At 36.1% G+C, this 6,000-nt stretch overlaps 1 protein-coding gene across 1 annotated transcript in view; it reads left to right on the top strand.

The window, feature by feature from the left end:
- Positions 1 to 4,151, top strand: part of YAP1 (Yes-associated protein 1) — a 118,400-nt gene extending 114,249 nt beyond the window's left edge. Inside the window, exons 9-10 of the mRNA XM_008567987.1 lie at positions 906 to 945; positions 4,108 to 4,151. The gene's annotated coding sequence lies outside the window, so the exon portion shown is untranslated. The remainder of the gene's footprint in view (positions 1 to 905; positions 946 to 4,107) is intronic.
- Positions 4,152 to 6,000: the final 1,849 nt, after the last annotated feature.

Consider the following 6,000-nt stretch of genomic DNA (forward strand, 5'->3'; position numbering starts at 1 on the left):
GAGTTTACTTTCACCTTAGTTTTGGAAGTAAATTCTAGTACGTCAGTTCCCATTTGTAATGAACACATTAGATACTAAATTGAAATATTGCCTACAAGATTGTTTCAACTTATAAGACATGCTCCTATATCTGTATGCTGAAAATTGACCCTGGATAGTATGTAGAATACTGTAAGGTCATGAGTTAGCTGGTAAATTGATCAGATTAATAAATGTATATTGGTAGCTGAATTTAGCAAAGAAATAGAGATAATCATGATTATACCTTTATTTTTACAGGAAGAGATATAACTAGAGTATGTGTCTACAGGAATGATAATGGTTTCCAAAGAGTATTTTTTAAAGGAACAAAATGAGCATGAATTAACTCTTCAATATAAGCTATGAAGTAATGAGTTGGTTGTGAATTATAGTGGCACCAGCTAAGCACTTCTGTGATTTAAGGGTCTTTCAATGTTTCTAGAATAAGCCCTTATTTTCAAGGGTTTATAACAGACATAAAATCTCTTTTCCTGGCTAAAGCTGCTATGAAAAGCCTCAGTTTGGGAAGATAGATTTTTTTTTTTCTTCTTTCATTTACAAAATCTAAGTATTTTGGCCCTTTGATTTGGAGGAGTGCAAAGTTGGAAGTAGGAAGTTTTATTTTAAGTACTTTCAGTGCTCAAAAAAATGCAATCACTGTGTTGTATATAATGATTCATAGGTCGATCATTTGTAATAATTTACTCTAAGGCTTTTATTAAGAATACAGCAGAAAGATTAAATCTTGAATTAAGTCTGGGGGGAAATAGCCACTGTGCAGATGCATTGAGTTTTAGAGTAATAATGAAATTCTACTTAGAATGCAAAATTGAGTATGTGGATGATAAAGCATGTTTCTTTTTTCTTTTTTTTTTAACGTGCAGAAGATCAAAGCTACTTGGAAGGAGTGCCTACAATTTGCCAGTAAGCCACAAATTAAGATTGCATCTTATATATCAGCAGAGTAGCTTTAGCTTACAGGGAGGGTGGGAAAGTGGGGAGGGGTTGTGAAGATTTAGTGGGACCTTGATAGAGAACTGTACAAACTTATTTCTCTTCAATAAAGACTCGTATTGCATCTTACTGCCAATAAAGGCAGTTGTTCCTAAAATTTCAATCACTTAAGTACACCCACCAAACAAGAATATGGAGATCTTCGTTTCCCCTCGATTTTAACTTGCCCAGTTATACCTCAGTGTTGTGGCAGCACTGTGGTACCTGACACAGTGCTTTGATGTTATCACACCCTCTATATTGACCTGAAGGAGACCTGAGAGTCCTTTCTCTTTTTGAGTTTGAATCATAGCCTCAATGTGGTCTTTCTTGTTTTATGTTCTTGTTCCTAATATAAAAGTGTTTAACTACTTCTTGGTTGTATTGGGTAGCATTGGGATAAGATTTTAACTGGGTATTCTTGAATTGCTTTTACAATAAACCAATTTTATAATCTTTAAATTTATCAGCTCTTTACATTTGTGTTCTTTTCAGTTAGGGCTTGTTAGATCTACTTATGGTTGGGAGCACATTGTTTTAGAGTTTCAGTTCTTCCAAAGCACTGTTTGTATTAACTATTTTCTAAATATAGTGCCTTTTTTAAAAAAAGAAAAACATAAGGAAGTGACTATGATACAAATAATGTTGCTGTTTTAGGTATTCATATTAAATAGATGCATTCTATATGGAACATGGCAGAAAGACTGAAAAATAACAGTAATTAATTGTGTAGTTCAGAATTTATACCAATCAGTGTTGAAACTCAAACAGTGCAAAAGTGGGAAGCAGTCTTCAGTGATTAACAATTTCATAGCTTTTATACATCTGAGAAATGAGTGCTCAGATTAATTTTATCTTTGCAAGCATGTTTTTATAAGAATTGTGGGTGTGCGTATCTTAACAATTGTTTTCTGTATCTTGAAAAAGTATTCTCCACGTTTTAAATGTTTTATACTAGAGAATTCTTTAATGCACACTTGTCAAATATATATATAGTATCAATGTTACCTTTTTGTTCTTTGTTTTTTGTTTTAGATTAAGAGCATGCTCATATATTAGGTACTTATATAAATTGTTACATTATTTTTTCTTATGTAATACCTTTCTGTTTGTTTATGTGGTTCAAATATATTCTTTCCTTAAACTCTTCTTTGTTGTTTTTAACAATTGATAGTGCTTAAAACTTCTTTTGGCTTCTTCATGGTCTTCCTATAGAACAAGTACTGGAAATAAAAGGTGATTACAGTAGTAACTGGTAGACACATTAAACTTAAGGTTCATTTTGCTTCTTAAAGTTACACATGACATCTGGAACCTTTGAGTTATGGATATAATTATTTGAACTTTATGTTCTGTAGTCTTCATATACACCATCCCCATCAGTGATAGTGCCTAAGGGTAATTGTGTCTCCTTTATTCTTAAATGACATTACTATGTGTAACAGCACAGAAGAAACTAAGAAGAACGTGGTACTGTCTTTCAAAAGGGCCTTTGGTTTTTATCTCCAAAGTATTCTCTCATGGTCTTCAAATTAGAACACTTATATTAGTGGAAAATGTTACTTATTGTTTTAGTAAATAAAAACATTTGCAGATTTGAGTGGTAGGTCCTGAACTCTGAATAAGAAGTAGATTTGATTGTCTTTGAAAATTATTTATTTCTGTGTTTGTGTGTGTGTATAATATCTTCAGTTATTGATACATATCAGTTTTGGTGAGGCAAATCTGAAAGCTTTTTATGGTTTACTATGTATAATTTCTTCACATTAGTAGAACACTAATTTTGTGGAGCTTGAAGTTGATTGTTTCCTTTATATAGTGTAAAATATAATGGTCATACTTCTTAGCTCAAAACCATACCTTGTGTCTGTAGACATTGTTCCTCTTACTGAGGAGTTGCTCCAAGGGGTGGTGCACTTTATGTTGGATGACTTGAAGCCCAGTGATGTGAATCCACCTTCATTCTGGATCCTGTGAACCAGAATTATACAGCTTATACTTAACACAATCTGATTTAACAATATTTGTTTTGTTTTGTTTTTTTAAAGATGACCAGTAAGGGGATCTTAACCCTTGACTTGGTGCTGTCAGCACCACGCTCAGCCAGTGAGCAAACCGGCAATCCCTATATGGGATCCGAACCCGGGGCCTTGGTGTTATCAACACCACACTCTCCCGAGTGAGCCACGGGCCGGCCCTGATCTAACAATATTTGGAAGAATATATTTGATTTGGGAAGAATAGCCTCTAGTGAGAACAAAGAGGAGCATTCCAAATATTTGTGAAGTATAATAGTCTTTTAGAACCTGACATTGAGTAATTTACATATTTTTCTTAGACCCAAAATTAAAGTTCAGTAGCTCAGTAAATGAATTGCCCAGCCGGAATAAACAGGAAAATAGTCTTCTAGAGAGAGAAATAAAGAACAATAAATAATAATAATAGAAAACCTGGGTGTTTATTACAGGAGTTATCAGTAGTCTGGTGGGTTACATTTAATTCCCCCAATTTCCATTTCTTGACAGTTAAGGTTGCAAAAGAAGAGCAACCCCAAGGACCCAGTCACATTTTCTTAGCTTCTCTAACAGCAACCAGACCTTTTCTGGTCCTAGCAACCATTAATTGTACTGAAAGCCTGGCTTTAAATTCATGTGCTCTCCTTTGGCTCCAGGGTTCTGTATTCACTAATGCTGTTGGAATCAGTGGTGGTTCTGACAGGGTGTCTGCCATGTCGTTTCTATCCCACTTAAAACTGTTGGCATTTAGTCTCTTTATTTCAGTCATGAGAAACTTGTGATAAAGTCTTTTCTGATTTAAAGTTTAATTATTGAATTAAAAATCAGATGAGAAATCTGTGACTTTTAGTACTACCTTTTTTTCCACATCACAAGTAGAATACGTTTTGCTCTATTGTCTAAATACAGAAAGCTCTGATACGAGTAAAATTGATAATTTCTTAACCATAAACATAGCCTTAGACTGGCAGACTTAATATTGTCACACATTAAAAACAGTTGCGGAATCAAGACGTTAGCAGAACAAGATGATATTGAAAAGATACTCTGAATTTTAAAATCTGCCATATTTTAACAGGAAACAAAACTCCCAAACTAAGTGACCTGACTTCTAGGCTGCTATGATCCTATCAGAAGTTTAAAAAAAAGAAGAAGAAGCATCAGTGTTATTCAAAACGCTATTTGGAAAACTTCAAGCAAAGAGTCTACCAATGTAAAATTCCTAAACAACTGCTCTGGTACATGAAACTTTTTTGTTTTTGTTTTTGTTTTTTAAGTGAAACTTAAAAGCTAGAGTTACTGTAACTTTGTGAAATTGGTATTGGTTTGCTTGCACTCACGTGAGTAGACAGGACTTAATTCTTAGTAAAAGGAACCAACAGAGTGATGTAGCCATTGGGAAACCTGGCTGAAGATCATTTTTCCTCCTTCAGGGAACCTTGTAACAACTTGTATTTAAGCACTTCTTTCTACTGATTAAGAGAGAAACTCATCTGCTGCCAGAGTTCAAGAGAGGCATCTAATGGGGGGGTCACCAGCATCTAAATGATGCTCAGATGATCACAACTATATGATGAGACTCTGATCACTGGAGTGACTATGAATTTAAGACCTTACATTTTATGAGAGATAAAAAGACTCATGTTTAGGAACAGCCAGACCACTAGGGTAACTAGAAGTCACACAGCAAGAACTACATGTGTGTTATCTTCTGAAAGGAGGGCATTTGCCTGATGTGCTTCCTCTCAGAGGACCAATAAATCTTTTGAGCCCGTTAAAATAATCTCACTGGGACTGCCCATAGGAGATTGTGAACTTGAGATTTAGTTGTTCTTTTACAGTCCAAACCATTGAACAACAATATAGCTGTTCTACATTCTAGGCCAAAGGAATTTCTGTGGAATTCTGCTATGGGATTTTCAGAAGGCCAACATGAGCCCATGTACTATCCAAAAAACAGCTGATGATTCATTGGGCGTGTGTGTGTTAACAACCAGCTCAGAGCTCTCCTGTGAGGGCACATCTTTGATCTTGAATGGAGTAGCAAGCACTGGCCAAATTTGGGATATTGTTTAGGAAATTTGATACTGATTTTCTCTGTTGACAAAATCCCTATCTGTCTTCCAAATTCACTGAAGCAAAATTCTCAAGGCCTGAACATTTCCAATGTTCTCATAGTTTTGTTGTTCTGTTCTGCTAAATATGGCAAATTGAAAAGCAGATTATTCCAATCAAGATGATGTCCCACTGCCATCACTTACTGTGGGACTTGAAGTCGCTGAGACTTTTCCATCATGGATAATATAAAAATGTTACAATTTACACCATCTCAGACACTGGCTATGAGAACCAAAACAAAATGTTGTAAGAGCAACCTAGTAGACTGTTAACATTTTTTTAAAGTGATAATATTTGGGCCAGCCCGTGGCTCACTCGGGAGAGTGCGGTGCTGATAACACCAAGGCCCCGGGTTCGGATCCCATATAGGGATGGCCGGTTCGCTCACTGGCTGAGCGTGGTGCTGACAACACCAAGTCAAGGGTTAAGATCCCCTTACCGGTCATCTCTTAAGAGAGTTCTTTTTTTTTTTTTTTTGTCCTTTTTGGGACCGGCCACACCGTGATCAGCCAGTGAGCACTGTGAGCGCACGGGTCATCCCTATATAGGATCCGAACCCGCGGCGGGAGAGCTGCTGCACTCCCAGCGCTGCACTCTCCCGAGTGTGCCACGGGCTCGGCCCTGGTCATCTCTTAAAAAAAATAAAATAAAGTGATAATATTTTTTAAGATCACCATGATCCTTCTCAGTATCATCTTGTTTAGAGACATATTATTATTGAGTAATTCAAAATAGTCCTTCAAACTTGAGTAGGTCTACTCAGGGTATCTTCATAGATGCATGAGGCTCTGCCTTGCTCTGTCCCTAGTGTGCACACCAAGAAACGTACCCCTTCCCAGTTTTACGTAAGTAT

The sequence above is a fragment of the Galeopterus variegatus genome, unplaced genomic scaffold (genome assembly GCF_000696425.1).
Source record: "Galeopterus variegatus unplaced genomic scaffold, G_variegatus-3.0.2 Scaffold362, whole genome shotgun sequence".
Taxonomy (NCBI): Eukaryota; Metazoa; Chordata; class Mammalia; order Dermoptera; family Cynocephalidae; genus Galeopterus; species Galeopterus variegatus.